Genomic DNA, 16,014 nt, shown 5'->3' on the forward strand with positions numbered 1-16,014 from the left:
GGCCGACTTCCCTCACCAGGTTGTGTATTAAGAGAGATTCTTGTAATCAGAGGCCTTTTGTTTCACCAGTTGGTATGTGTTGGGTGTTTTGTGTGTGTCAGGTGCCTCCTGGCTACTTGTACCTAGATCTCTCCAAGTGTCTGTGTGAGCTCTGGGCTGTCCTGATTGTAAAGGTGAGGAAGCCAAGTCCTGACTTAAAGTAGATGTCTCAGTCTCCCAAATGCCCCACTCTGCCTCATCCCTGCAGAAAGGTCTGGATCGGAGCTGGCATCCTGACGTCTTCCTGCTTTGTCTCCCACTTCCTCCCATAGGTGGCTGATAATGACGTTGGAGCTCTGTCACCACTTGGAGAACATAACCGCAGACTCACAGAGTGGCCGCCTGTCCTCCCAGCCTGTGATGGTGGAGAGCAGCCATCCCTGCACAGACACTTCCTCCAGTGGTACAGTGCAGATACCAGGTACTCAGGGCTGGTCCCAGTGAGGAGATGGGGGGCCCTGCCTGTAGAATAGCTTCATTTTTTTTGCCGTCGCGTCAGTAGAAGCAACTGTCATTGTTTTATAGAAAAGCTACAGAATTGCACAACTCCTTCCTTGGGTTTGATGAACTTGCTGGAGCACCTCGCAGAACTCAGAGAAACGTTTACTTATGTTTACTGGCTTATTGTAAAGTATAGGGAAAAGGATACGGGTAAATAGTCAGATGAAGAGGGGCACAGGAGGGTGTTCTGTAAACGTCTGTGAGGTCAAGGTGTAGGTGGTCTTGTTGAAATCGTCTGTACCTTTACTGATTTTTACTTGTTCTGTCAGCTGTTGAAAGTTGAGTTTTGAGATCCCAGCTGTAATTGTGAGTTTGTCTCCTTTTTACGTTTCTATCAGTGTTTCGTTTGTGTGTTTTATGTCTTTGTTACTAGGTGTGCGTATCTTCTTGTTAACGTATTCCCATTTTTGTTTGACCCATTTTTCACTGTGAAATGCCCCTCTTTGTCTCTATTAACATTTGAGTCTAAAGTTTGTCTTGTTATGCACCTTTTAGTTAGGTCTTGCTTTTTCTTAATCCAACCTGATAGTCTGTCTTTTGGTTGAGATGCTTAGGCTGTTCACATTGAATGTAACTGTATAGATTTGGTTGGATTTACATCTGTTCACATACATTTGGGAATGTTTTTATTTTGCCTTCGTTTTTGAAAGATAGTTTTGCTGAATATAGAATTCCTAGTTGCTAGAAGTTTTTTCCTCTTACCACTTTAAATTTGTCATCCTACTGGTTTCTTGCATTCATTGCTTCTCAGAAGAAGTCCTAATCGTATTTTGTGTCTTTTTTCCTCTTGTGGCTTTCATGATTTTCTCCTTCTCTTTGGTTTTCAACAGCTTCAGTCTAATGTGTCCGAGATGTGGATCTGTGTTTATCCTGCTTGGGATTTGTTGGTTTTTGGAGCTGTAGATTAATATTTTGCATCCAGTTTGGTGTTTGGGGCTGTATCTGTTCAGGTACTTTTTCTGCCCCTTTTTTCTCTTCCCTCTTTTTTCTGTGGGGGTGGTGCAGAATTCCCACTTTGCACATGTTTGTATACTTAATGTGGTCTCCAGATATTTAAGAGTTTTTTGTTTTGTTTTAGTTTAATATTTTAGTGTATTTTTTAAAAACTTTTTTTTATTGAGTTCTAGTCATTTTTACAAGGTTGTGTCAAATTGACTCATTTTTATGTCTTTTTTCTTCTGTTCTCCAGAATAGAGAGTAATAGAAATTGCACAGTCTTAAAAATTGTATAGCGGTTCTTTTTTTCTGCCATTTCAGAGCCCGCTGTTTTGTCCAGCTAGTGAATTTTTCATTTCGGTCATTGTACCTTTGCACCCCCAAAATTCCTTTTAGTGCTTTTTTCATTAATCATTGTCATCTATTTCCTTTGTTACCATGTTTTCTCTGGTTTTTTGAACTCTTTGAGCATATTATTACAGTGCTTTGAAGGTGTTGTCTGCTGAATCCAGCATGTGGCCCATCAGAGTTAGTTTCTGTTAACCGATTTCCTTCCTGAGGACGGCTCACACTTCCTAGGGTCTTTGCATAGCTCATAATTTTTTATTGAAAAGCTGGACGTTATAGATTGTGATGTGTCATCTGGATTTCTGACCTTTTGTTTTTAGGATCTGTAAATGTTCCTACAATTCTTTGACTGTTTTATATGTTTGTTTTGTAACACACCTGGAATTACTCTTTGAAACCTCTCTCGTGATGTCACATAGCTACTGAGGTCGCAGCTTCGCTTTTCTATTTTTCATTTTTTGTTTTCTAGCCTGAGTTCTAATATTTGCTCTCTATCTGCTTGGCATAGCGCCCAAGCCTGCGGAATTTTCCATTCTGTGGGTGGATCTCTGCATGGGTGGGGCAGGGGAGGGCGTGGAAGTCAGTGTTCTGGCAGTTTTCCCTGTCTGTGTACCCGGCTCTTCCTGCACTCTTCATATGCACTGGGTCATCCGAGCCTCCAGAAAGTTCTCTCTGAGCTCTTCTCTGCTCTCTGACTTCCAAGGTCGTCTTCCTCGCTAGATCTCTGGCTAGTTCTCAGGTCTGGGATCAGGGTGCCCGGGTGGGAATGGGAACCGCCTCCAACCCGGCCCGGCCCGGCCCGCGGAGCCCTGTAGCCCGGATACTAGCTGTGCTGGATCCCCTACTGGGGGCAGTCCTATGGTGACCAGAGCCCAGACTTCCCTGCCCCACCTGCAAGGAGAGGGGTGAGGGGGTCAGCTCTGGGTAGGGGTGCACTTGAGAGGGGACTCTGAAGTGAGGCGGGGACAGGCTGAGGGGTAAGGGGCCGGTCCAAGTGGAATTGACCTAGCTGAGGGGGGCCATCTCAAGATGTTGAGTGTCCTGCAGTGAGGCATGAGGGGTGAGCTTGTGGTGTGAGGGCCATAGGTTGGTACCTAGCGGGGTGCAGTGTGTGGGCGGGGGACCTGGGTGTGAGAAGGACCCTTGGCTTGGGGGGTCCGGTCTGCCACTGGGCCTGGCCAGGGGTGGGGGAGCAGTAACGGGGGAGGGGGAGGCGCGCAGGCGGAGTGGGGCTGGGGGCTGTGGCCTGGTCTGGGCCAGTGGTGGTTCCGGTTGAGTGCCAGGCCCTGGTCTGTGGCAGAGAGAGTCCGGGCGTTGGGTATGGAGACTTGGCAGGGTGGGCCACGCCCCACCGCCAGGCCCCGCCAGGCCCCGCCAGGCCGACTCGCCATGTCCCAAACAGCAGGAGCCCCAGCCCAAGGGTCCGCGCTGTGGGGTGGGGGTGGGGGCTGAGCATGAGCGGACACGGGAGCGCGCCCAGAGCGTATGGAACGCTGGGCGGGAGCCGGTGCTCCTGGACCAGCTTGGAGGAAGAAGACGGCCTGTGGACCGGGCCGTCGCTTGCCATCGCCTCCTCTGCTGCCGCTGGCCGCCGGGCAGGTAAGGGGACGCTGGTAGGGGCCCGCTGGTCGGGAGCCGGCGGGTGAGGCCTGGGCTGCGCAGTTGGGGAGGCGCACAGGTAGGGGGTGTGTGGGTGAGGCCTGGGCCGCGCGGCCCGTTAGGACCCCGAGGCAGGTTCGTGGTGCCCCACGTCCGTAGTCCCTGAACCCCATTTCTTCATTTCTTCGCTGCCACTTGTACCTGGGTTTGGGGAAGCAGGACACCCCCGGGAGATGTCATGGCCTGCTCTCGGGAGGCCGGTGGTGCGTTCACGGGGCCCAGGCGGTGGCCGCGGTGGGATGGGGGCTGCCCAGTGCGAGCACGTGGATTTGTTTTCTATTCTCCCCCAGTCTGGTCCGGGTTCTGCTTCCCCATGTTCGCGGGGTGCATGTCTGGCGGTCAGCCTGCTCCTGGGAAGGGACGCGGTGCTGTCAGGGTGCGGGGTTTGAGGGGCGGTATCCTCGGCGCAGGCGGCTCGGGGAGAAAGGTCTGCCTCTTGGATCCTGTTGATTTGCTCCCATCTGGGAGGCATCCTGTCCTGGGGTATGGCTCTGCTTCCTTATATTTGCAGGATGCTCATCTGGCGGTCAGCCAGCTCCCAGGAGGCGGGCGTGGTGTAGTCAGGAGCAGGGGGCAGCTGGGGAGGGGGCCTGCCTTGGAGAAGCTGGCCTATTTGCTCCAGTCTCCCTTGCGGCCTGGCTTGGGGGAGGCCTCTGCTGCCCCAGGTGGGCGGGGGGCGGGGGCCACCTGACGGTACCAGCTGTCCCCATCTCACCAACCTCCAGTAAGTAAACTGGGAAATGTGTGTCCTGCCACTGGGGACAGCAAAGGGTGCCCACAAGCCAGGTGTTGGGGAGACAGGGAAGCCTGGGGCAAATCCAAAGGCTTCCGCAGGACAACCCTCCTCCCCTTGCCATTAGCTCTGTATTCTTGCTAGATTTTAAAATCTTGTCAATCTAGTGTATGTGTAATATTTCATTATGCTTTAAATGTACATATTCTTAATTATTAATGAGATTGGTGGCCTTGTTATATTTGTTGGCGATTTAAATTTCTTTTCTGTGATGTGCTTGTTTGAGTCTTCTGCCCATTTTTCTGGTGGAATGTCTTTTGTCTTAATTGACCTGTAGGAGTTCTTTATGTAGCTAGTACGTTAAGTCTTTCTGTCAGTGATACCTGTTGTAAATATCCTCTCTGGCTTTTTTTCTATGGTTCTTTTTAATAAAAACTTTTTTTCTCAAGTAGTCAAGTTTTTTCTTTCCATATCAAAGGAGAAGTTCTCCTATATTATTATCTAGAAGTTTTCTTTTTTTTTTTCCATCTTTAAATCCTACATCCATCTGAAAGCAGTTTTTGTATATGGTTTGAGGTGGAGAGCCATCTAATTTTTAAAAATATGGATGCATAGCTCTCCCAGCAGCAGTTATTTTGAAAGGTTGCCTTTCCCCAAGCTCAGCAGTGCGGCCTTAACATGAGTGTAGCAAGGGTCTACGTGCTTGGTCTGTTTTTCTGGGCCCTCTTTTGTTTGATCCTCGTCTCTACATCAGTACCACACTGTCCTAAATATTGTTGCTTTATTATAAGTCTTGATATCTTTCAGAGAGTATTGACTGTTCTTGATCTTTGATACTTCCAAATACACTTTAGAATCAACTTGTCAAATTCCACCCAAAAACGTTTTTAACCTTCTGATCTAATAGGGGTTGCATTGAATCTGTCATTCAGTGTCAGTTTAAATTGACATCTTTACATCGTGAGTCTTCTATTTAGTGACCATTTGGCATAACCGTTTATTCAGTTATCTTTTCTATAAAGTTTTAAAATTTTCTCTGTAGAGATTTTTCATCTCTAGATTGTTAGGTTTACTGTCACAACTGTATTTTTTTAGCACAACAGTGCTATTGTTAATATTAAAATTTTTTTATTTCTAACATGTGCAGTCTTTACTATAAAATTTTTTATGGAAGTCTTTTATTTCTAGTATGCTAACAGTTTTTCTCAAGAATAAATTTTATTACCTTTTCTCCCTTATATTTTCGTTATAAATTTTATTGATGTTAAACCACCCTTGGACTCTGGATAACCGTAACTTGATCCTAGTATATTATACATTTTGTGTTTTGTTTTTATTTAGGATGTTTGTCTGTATCAGTGTTCACGATTAAGATTCATGTGTGATTTTCCTTTTCTTTGTTATCTTCTGTTGGGTTTAGGTATCAAAATTTTGTTAGCCTTATACAGTGAGCTGAAGAAGTTCCCCTCTTTTCTGTTCTTTATGAGATTTAATGTTGGGAATACTTTTTCCTTAAATGATTGCTAGGACTTAGAGTGAAGCTGTTTGGGCCTAGAGTGTTCCATATGGGAAGATTTTTGACTATTTATTCAATTTCTTTAGTGGTTAAAAGTCAACGCAGCTTTTCCATTTCTTACATCAGCTTAGTAAATTATATTTTTCCAGGAATTTACCCATTCAGATTCTCAACATTAATTCATAATATTTTCTTCTTAACATCTGAAGATCAGTAGTAACATTTTCTTTTTCATTTATGATACTACCTTCTCTGTTTTGAGATGTCTAAAGTGGTATAAACTACAGTTATTTCTATCAGCTAATTATTATTCATCTACAAATACTATCATGAAATGACTAGATATATCATAAATTTTGCAGTCAGAATAACTTTTTATTTGGCAATATAATATGTTGATCTGTGGCCAATCTTTGCATTTTAGCAATAGAACATGCAATTGAAAAGGTGTAACAGTGTCACAGAAACCAAGCACGAAGAGAGTTTCAAGAAGAAAAGGAGAGCCAGTGGTACTGAGGAAAGTTCAAGGAGAGGGCAGATTGGAAGTCTTAGATTGGACACAAATAGGCCTTATGAAGAGTGGTCAACCTCTTAGAGTTATGACCTTAAGTTCCTTTCTTAAGATATTTCTGATTTTAAAACCCACCAGGCATCAGAAGTAAAATTTCAGAATTCTTAGCCAGAGAAATCACAGCTATATTCCTTTTTTTCATTTCTTTAAAGTTACGACTCTCAGATCAAGGGTGAAATGCACTGAGGGGAATTTGGGGAGGTGTTTTTTCCTTTCCATCCTGTAGGTGTCGTCGCCTACGTCCTGAGTGTTTACTGCTTTCATTTTCTAAGAATTCTGAATTACCTTTTATATCAAAACTGGGTTTTTCACATGGTACTTTTAAAATTTTGCTTATTTGCAATATGCCTTTAGTTCAGATTGAGACCCTGTGTTGAGGTCTCCTGAAAGGCAGTGCAGAAGCTCATGAAAATTTTGAAGGAGGTGATCATGCTTCACATCTGTGGAAATTCTGTTTAAGTTTAATGTTAAAGATCATTTTATCTTTGCCTTTCATTCCAGGAACTTGTGTCCCTGAAGCCTGGTAAAGCTGCAGAGCTGGTTGCTACTCACTTTTCTAAACAGATTGAAACAGTCCTTAAAAAACTTCAGGTAAATTTTGCAGAATATATTGGGAAGAAATACATAGTGGAGAGACAGTTATTGAAAATGTACTTAAGAACTTTTGATTGTAATCATTTCTTCAATTGATAGTTCCTTTTAATAGCAATTTCTGCACATTGTGTGTGTGTGTGGTGTGGGGAGGTGGAATTTGGGAGCAGTTGTGGGTCTCTTGAGTCTGGAAATGAGGATGCTTAAGAAATACTAACATGACCGAAACATTTCTGGAGCTGTGACCTGCACTCACCCTAGACATCGTAACCACAGAGGCCCCCCCGCCCCCCCTCCATATCTTCTGCTGTAGTGGCTGCGACGGTATTGTTTGGGTTTCATGTAGTTTATTCAGACTTCTGTCATCCTCGCATTGTGTTAATGATGACTAGAATTTTTCTTGGAAAATCTTAATTGGAATATAGCTGTATTAATGTCGAATACTGAGATGCTCAGTTGGAAGTACTGTATGTATCATGGAGCTAGTATTCCATTCACCACCACCACGGCGCTGCTGGGAGTGTGCTTTGCTCGCTACCATCATGGCCACCAGTGGTAGAGATAGGGAATAGGACAGTGACAGGGACACGTAGCACAACCCAGGGTCCCCACGTGGCAGTAATAGTAGTAGGAGACACGTGCGCAAGATGAAATCCACAGCAGTGTGTGGGAGGCAGCTGGCGTAAGAGACAGAGATACGGAGTTTATTCATTGCCATGCTTCATTTTCCCACTACTGTGCCCCCCACACACACACAGTATGGTGGGCTCTAGGGGGCACAGATAAGTGTACAATGTTTTCTTTAATTTTTTCATACGGAGCAGAGAAGCACTTGTATAAGCACAGTACAGTGTTAAAAGCTCTACACCAGACATAGTAAAAAAGTGCTGCAGGAACAAGAGCAGAGATTGATAAGACTGTGAGAGAGTCAGACTAGAGTTCCTAGATACGCACGAACTGGGCTTAAATAATTGGTATCAGTTGTCTAGGCAGAGAATTGGGCAGGATTTCTAAAGGGTCCTGGGTGTGCAGAGACTTAAAGCACAAAGCGACATGCATTTTCAGAGGGTGACGTGGGGGCGATAGCAGAAGATGAAGCTATAAATATGTCGGGGGGAGGAGTTAGAAGTATAGAGACTCGAAAATAGGGTTTGGGGGTTTACAGTGAACAATTTAATATGTAAAGCTAAGAAATAATATACTGCATCTTCTGTGTGCTGGAGAATTACTAAGTGTTTTACGCAAGGGAACTATAGCATTAGATTCAGCTTAGAGAAAATTAACCCTGTAGTGTGAGGAAGACTTAGAGGCGCCGCCGCTGAATATTGTTACTGAAGATTGTTTTTCCACTTAAAGTGAGAAATACCGTGCTTCACTTTAGAAGGTCCCTGATGTAATTTGCAGTTTTACCTGGCCAAAAAGCAGTCTTGGTAACATACTTTTTACCTGTAGCCTTAATTATAGATGTGATTACATAATGCTTTTTGTTTCAGAGAAGATGTCCTTGTAAGTCAGGAATTGCTGCAAACGTCTCCGTGTGTCGCAGAGCCGTTCACTGAGCTGTTGTGTCCGTTGGGCCCCAGCCGGGTTACAGAGATGCTGCCAGGCCTGGAGTGCTGCCGCCTGGAAGAAAGCATTCAGGTGAGACCAGTGGTGTAGAGGAGGCAAGAGTCAACTTCCCTTAATCATTCACCATTGTATAAATGAGCAAAGGGAGACTCATATTAAATTACCTGCTTAAGTTTATACCTGGTCAGTGCTAGCACCTGAGATTAAACCCAGTCTGACTCCATGGCGCATGAGCTCCATTGCTGTGATAAATTTCTTCTGTGTTTATTCCAGTAAAATCAGAAACAGCACATGTCCATCATTGTTACTAGTCAAGGTTCACAGCCATTCTAGCCAACATGATAAATGTAGAAAAAGGAATACCATAAAAATACTGAGAGAACAAAACACGCTCTAGCTTGCAGGCACTGATGTCACATGGTCCTGCTGTGCCGGGACCTACAGGCTGAGTGGCAGCCAGGAGCCTTAGCACAGGCGTTGCCTGGATCCTCTTTTCCTTGTGTTCTCCTGTTTCCAAATGAAAATGAACGTGAGCGCACACGCGCGCGTACCTGTGTGTACGCATATACACGTGAATACACGTGAATTCTAGTCTGCGAGAAGCGGCAGCACATTCCCTGTTTGAAATTTGTTTTTAAGCCTCCATGAGGTCTCCTTTCCTCTGCTGTCAGTACTCCTGAAACGGTAACCTGCGTTTTCCACATGCACCTCCTGAACTGCCCACACACTTACAAATTTTTAATTATGAAATATTTCAAATGTATAGAAATGTACAGCACATCAGATACATGTATACCCACCAACCCAGTTTCATAGATGTGAACACTCTGCTGTACTGGCTTCTATCTTTGTTGTTTTGTCGTTTGTCTTAAAATAAAGCCCCCGTTACCTGTTATGTCCCCCTGAGCTTATCACCCACGTGAAGATGGGCAGTTTCTCCTTCCCATTCATGTTATTTTCCCTGTATGTGCATTTATCTAAGGAACACGAGATACAGTTTTATATATTTTAAAAATTTGTATTAATGATATACTGTATATATCCAAATGCAAATTGTTTTTATTAATTTTTATCTATTTTTATATGTATAGATCTAGTTGATTCATTTTAATCTTTATACAGTAGCCTATTGACTGACCACAACATTATACACTGACTATACTTCAATAAAAAAAAAGTAAATAAATAAAAGCAGTCTACTGACTGACCCGCCGCAGTTCATGTATTTCCCTATTCGTGGACGTTCCGATTGTCTGCAGTCCTTGGCCGTTACAGACTGCTCCACGGGACACCTTTGTGCATATCTCCTAGGTACTCGGGTGAGGTTTCTCTAAGTAATGTGCCTTAATATCCCCGGAAGTGGGATTCTTTAGACAACAGAGTAGCTTAATTCCACTGGTTTTTGCCAAGTTGATTTCTTAGTTGTTTCCATTCTCCTCATCTGTGTTTTTAGTTTGCTGTTTTTCCACATCCTTGCATGTTCCTAATATTCAGACATCTTAAGCCTTTTTTTATTTGATGGAGCATGACACGTAGCCTTGTTGTTTTAGACTCTTGATTTCTGCCAGCTCTGATGGTTCTCGTTGATCACTCGTGACACTGCGTCTCTTTCCATGTGTTCAATGACACTTTGGGTTTTCTTGTCCCTGAACTATCTGTTCACATCATTGGCCCATTTTCCTAGTGAGTATTTGCCCTTTGTGCTGATTTCTCGAAGTTCTTGTTATTTCTGGGTTTCTGATGCTAAGTGCTCTTTTATGTTGGAGGTGCCTCCTTCCATGCTGTTATGGCGTATTTTTTAAATTCGTTTTCAGTGATTTCCATTTTAATTATCAGTATTCTCCTTTAAAGTTAAGTTTTTGTGTGTGTGACTTTTATTTCATTCCTACTTTAATGGCATAAAGGATATCCTCTTATATGAGTTTTATAGTTTGACTTTTTACATTTTATCTGGAATTTATTTTTGTAAACAGACCAAGAGAGGGATTTATATGTTTTTTCCATGTGGATGACTGATGGTCCACGTGTCATTTTATTGTCCTTTCTTCCCTTATTTTTAATGCCATATGCCAAACTCGCAAATATACATAGCTGTTTCTGCGGATTCTTTTCTTTTTTGGTCATTTTTCTTTCCTTATACTAATACCACAGATTTTGATGAAAACAGCTTTAGAATAAGATTTATTAGTTGAAAGAAAATTCTTCCCTTGTCATTCTTTTTCTTTAAAAACCTTTGACTGTTCTTGGCCTGTTACTATTTCATATCAGTTTAGGAATCACATTGTCACATACCTTTATAAATAATACATTTTCTAGGATTTTGATGATGAAATGCATTGAATTTATAGATTCACTCCAGGAGAACTTGACATTTTATGGTATTGTTTTCACATGCAGGACCGTGGTTGCCTTTTAAAAATGCCCTTTGTGCTCTTTGGTGAGGTTTTATCACTTTATGTAATACCCTACTTGTCTCTTGCATATTTTCTTAAATTTGTTCCCAGATACTTAACACTTGTTAACATTCTAAAGGAAATTTTTTGAAATGACTTTTTTTACTTATTATTGTTGGTGCATGTTACTAAGTTTGGCATGTTGTTTTGTATCTAGCAACGAGGCTGAAGTATTTTTTCATTCAAATAGTGTCTAGATTTTTATTATGACCGTAATATTTTGTGAGAACCATGGTAGTTTTTTTCCTTTCCAATCTTACGCTTTTTTCAGCCTCCTGTCAGAGGTCTAGGAGCTCTGGGGTTTTATTGAAAAGAGGCAATGACAGTGTGCACTGTCGTTGATTTAAAAGTGAATGTGTCTACCATTTTGTATTAAATATGGCTTTTATTGTAGGATTTTGATAGCTTTTTTTTTTTATTAAATTACAGAAGTTCCATTCCCAGTTTGGGTTAGAGTGTTTTATATTGTTTTTATTTTTGTCAAGAACGGGTGCTGTGCTGCATTTTATCAAATGATATTTTTCTCTACTTACTGAGATGATCACATATTTTCCTTCTTTGATCTGTTAACCTGTTCATGTGTTATTTGTGCTTCTCTTTTTCCTTAGTAAGAAAGTATCATTCTACTTTATTAGTCTTTCCAAAGACTAACTGGGGATTTTTAAAAACCTCTGTGGTTTCTCTGTTGATTCTGTGACATTCTTTTCTGTACTTATTTTCTTTGTTTTATCGTAGCTTAACTGCTATTTCTCATTTACTCCCTAGAAACTTAGTTTATGAATTTTTACTGAGATCCCACAAGCGAATGTGTAGTGGTTTCATTGTCATTTTGTGTGTAGTTACACTGGTCAATTTCTGGTGTATATTATTAGTTTATATATTCATGTTACCTTTTGTGTCGTGGATACACATAATTCAGGTTCACAAACAACTTTTAAAATAAAAAAGTAGAAAAAAATGAATGACCTTGGTTCAGTTAGAGTCCCAAATGGGCCACTCCAAGACTAGAAAGTCAAATATTTGCATGTTATACTGTAAAGTAGCATACTTGTAGGGTTTGAATTCCTGTTTTATTATCCAGGATTTTTTTTTTCCATTCTTAATAGAATCTTCTGACTCCGTGAACAAGATTTATGAAGGTTTGTCATTTTCTTTTTCCTAGATTACTCAGAAGTATCAGCTTCATGAGGTCACTGCCTAACTATTTGAGAAGAAAGGAGGTATTCATGGTGCCTTTTTAATAATGCTAGAGGTAAGATTTTACTCTCTGTGCTTTGTCATGTTTCTGCCTAGCCGTCTATCCATTCATCAGTCCCATGTTTTTTTATTTGATGTGTAAAACTGTTAAGTTTTCAGTCATTCCATCTTAGTTTCTTATGTCTCAAAGTAAGTTGCAGACAGGGTACATTTTATCTGTAAGTATTGCTAACACATGTGTCATTAACTAGAGTTGCTTTCTCTGTGGCACTTTTTTGAGGTAAAATAACCGTACTCAATGCATAAGTTTTAATTGTGGCATTTATTGGGTTTTAACAAATGCATACATCTGTGTAACCCTAGTCCCCAACAAAATAGAGAACATCACCTTCAACCCAGGAAGTCCCTTCACAGTCAGTCCCCACTTCATCCCCCAGAGATAACCACACTTTGGGGTTTTTTTCATTGTGGATGAGTTTTGCCTGTTTTATGCATTCATATTAGTGAAGTCGTTCAGTAGCTACTCTAGTAGAATTCTCCTTTCACTCAGCGTAATGGTTTTGAGGCTTATCTCTGTCACTGCACGTGTCAGTCCTTGTGCCTGTTACTGCTGCGCACTGTTGAACTGTAGGAAGACAGCACCGCTTCACCGTTCTCCTGGTGACTGGCACCCGGGCTAGTTCCAGCTTCTGACTATTCCGAGTACAGTTGCTGTGACCACGCTTGTACGGAAATGCTCTCCTTCCCCTGCAGTCACTGCCAAGGAGTGGGGCTGGGATATGGCAGGGTAGGCATCGGTTCAGTTTTGTAAGCAATTAGCAGGCATTTTCCCAAAGTGATTGTGGTATTTCACGTTCCACCAGTGATGTATGAGAGCTGTGGTGGTTCCGCATTCTCGCCAACAGTTTGTCCTACCAGTTTTTCAAAAATTTTTTTCTATTCAATTGTTGTAAAATAAAATTTATTACCATTAAGTACATTCACATTGTTCTGCAGCCATCACCACCTTCCATCTGCAGATCTTTTTGAACTTCCCAAACTCATTAGGCAATTACTCCCATTCTTCCCTGCCCCTGGTAACCACCATTCTACTTTAGACTCTATGCATTTGATTACTCTAGATACTTCATATAAGAGGAACCGAACAGTGTTTGTGTTTGTTTTTTGTTTTTTGTTTTTTTTTTGGTGGTGATAGGTAATTAGGTTTGTTTATTTTTAGAGAAGTTCCTGGGGATTGAACCCAGGACTTGTGAACGCTAGGCGTGCGCTCTACCACTGGGCTATACCCTCCCCAGTATTTGTCCTCTTTGTTTCTAGCTTATTGCACTTAAACCATAAGATCTTCAAGATTTATCCGTGTTGTGGCACATAACAATTTCATTCATTTTTTAAAGCTAAGTAACACTCCACTTTATGTATACACCACATTTAGTTTTTCCATCTATCCATCCACGGACACTTGGGTTGCTCCCACCTTTTGACTCGTGTGAATAACGCTGCTACGAACATGAGTGTGCAAATACTTTCTGAGTCCTTTCAATTTTTCGGGATATATACTGAGAAATGATATTGCTGGATTAAATGGTAATTGTATTTTTAATTGTCTCAGGGACCACCGTACCATTTTGCATAATGGCTGCATCACTTTACATTCTCACCGGCATTGCACCAGGGTTTCAGCTTCTCCACATCCTCACCAACGCATATTGTTTCCTGTTTTCTTGATGGTAGCCATCGTCATGGGTGTGAAGTGTTATGTATCAGGTTTTAAACATTGTCACCTAGCTAGGAATAGATTAGGGATGTCCTGTTTTTAATTTAAAAAAATGGTTCCTATTGGCTTCTTGTTTTTTTCTAGCCGTATGTGTGAAACAGGCCAGGAAAACTATTCCACAGAGCATTTGTGTAGGCTCTTACCCTCTTTCAGTCTCTGCATTACCCCGACATCTCTTTTTTCCCTTGCAATTTCTTTGTTGATGATATCATGAATCTAATTTTAAAGGGTAAGTAAAAGTACTCGTGGCGTGGATAGGGAGTGGGGAAGCGGGAGGTCCTCCCAGGGAGTGAGATGGCCATTTGCAAAGGCACAGGGACGTGAAGAAATACGAGCTTGTAGGAGAGGAACCGGCAGCCCTGCGGGGGCACAACTGTCCATGTATAGGCAGGTCAGGCTAGAGACAGAAGTTAGGTCCAGATTTGGAAAGATTTTGTAAGATGTGCTATAAAGAATTGGGACTGGTTATGATTTCACACAGGATCAACTGAAGGTTTCTAAACAAGGAGCTGATGTGATGCTATGTTTCATAAAGACTGCCCTGTGGACCCTAGGAGGATCTATGAGAGGAGGGTGGGGAAGGGGGAGGGAACACCGGAAGCAGAGAGCACTTGGGGGGTACTGCAGTAGTACAGGTGTGTGACTCAGTGAGGACGTGAGCTGGGCGTGGCAGTGGTCGTGGAGTGAGAGGAGGTGGATTTGAGAACTTACTGATCATTTGAATGTGGTATGGGGTGAAGGAGAGGGGATTAATGATGACTCTGAACTTCAGCTTAACATGAGCCTGTGAGGAACCTCAGGGAAAGGAGCAGATTTGGGTAGAAGGGGTAGATGAAGATCAGCTTCAGCTTGTATTAAGAAGCCTTTGGAACATCAGTTAAGGGGGTGTAAGAATCCAGAATTCAGCAGAGTAGGGGATCCTGCAGCTGCGTGTTGAGGAGAGGCCACACCCGAGGCTGTGCACTATGGTGTCACGATAGACCTGTCATTCCTTTTTATTCCCACCCAATCCCTCTTTCTCATAACCACCAGTATGAATTTTACTCCCTTACTGTAAGTTTGGGTTAATCGTAATCTTCATTGCTTTGCCCTAAAGAACGTCATGATTGACTGTGGTGGCACAACGGAAGCGAAAGTGGGGCACAGTTGGTGAGTACTTGGTATTTTGAACCTGTTCCAGTTGCAACTAGTGATGCTTTCTGTATACAGAGCAAGTCTCATCTAAATGACAGAGATCACTCTTAATAACTTTGTTGTTTCTTGGGTTTATCTTTGAAAATATGTTAATTCAGATATTGATGGATGAGAGATATAAAGTGTTCCTTTCACCCTCCTAGAGACTGCAAAGCAAGCTTCCAGAGAGAGCCACATCAAGATGAACGTCAGTTCTTGAGTATAATTGATGATTGTTTTTCCGTGGACCCCACGTTTTAAAAAATGTTGAATGATAACTGTATCTGTTAAACAGTAATACATTGACCTGCATAGTTACTGTTTCATCCACTTTAATAGTGATCCCAATTTTCTCTTTGTTTTCAAGGGCTTCTAGTAGGAAGTGAAAGAAACCGTTGTGATTTTGTGCTGCTAATTGTCAGGAGAGGTTGTTGTACAGGAACTTGGGTGCTCTTCACTGATCCTGATGAATTTTTGGCTATGTTTTTGTACTTGTGTTTTGGTTATTATAAATGAGGTACATACTACCCTAAAAATTACTATAATGTGCTGAACAACAGCAAAGTGGGCTTCTAATCAGTAAGTAGTAGCCAGTTTTTCTGTGTTGAATTTATATAATTTTAGCACAATGCAGCAAAGTTTCATAGTTTAGAATTTTAAGTCTGTCACAGACACATAGTTTCCATGATATTCCTTGATAATAAAAAATTACTGATTTTATAAAATTGTGGTACAATATACATAACATAAAATTCACTATTGTAGCCATTTTTAAGTATTCAGTTCAGTGGTGATAAGTACATTCACATTTTTGTGCAGTCCACCACCATCCATCTCCAGAACCATGTCAGCTTCCCAAACTGAAACTCTGTGCCCCTTAGACAGTTACTCCCCATCCCTCCTCCCGACGCAGCCCCGTTAAGCTTCTCTTTTCTGAATTGATATTCGTGTTCT

General features: G+C 42.1%; 1 long non-coding RNA gene across 3 annotated transcripts; it reads left to right on the plus strand.

Annotated features, from left to right (window-relative positions):
* Nucleotides 1-318: 318 nt before the first annotated feature.
* On the plus strand, nucleotides 319-15,448 carry LOC116658344. 3 transcript variants are annotated; one of them, XR_004313703.1, is made up of 5 exons: nucleotides 319-460; nucleotides 6,805-6,894; nucleotides 8,388-8,535; nucleotides 12,079-12,168; nucleotides 15,428-15,448. It is a non-coding gene; the product is annotated as an uncharacterized LOC116658344 (long non-coding RNA). The 3 variants fall into 3 exon arrangements; XR_004313702.1 differs by lacking the exon at nucleotides 15,428-15,448 and adding an exon at nucleotides 15,225-15,245; XR_004313701.1 differs by lacking the exon at nucleotides 15,428-15,448 and adding an exon at nucleotides 13,723-14,379.
* Nucleotides 15,449-16,014: the final 566 nt, after the last annotated feature.

Source organism: Camelus ferus, chromosome 20 (assembly GCF_009834535.1).
Source record: "Camelus ferus isolate YT-003-E chromosome 20, BCGSAC_Cfer_1.0, whole genome shotgun sequence".
Classification (NCBI taxonomy): domain Eukaryota; kingdom Metazoa; phylum Chordata; class Mammalia; order Artiodactyla; family Camelidae; genus Camelus; species Camelus ferus.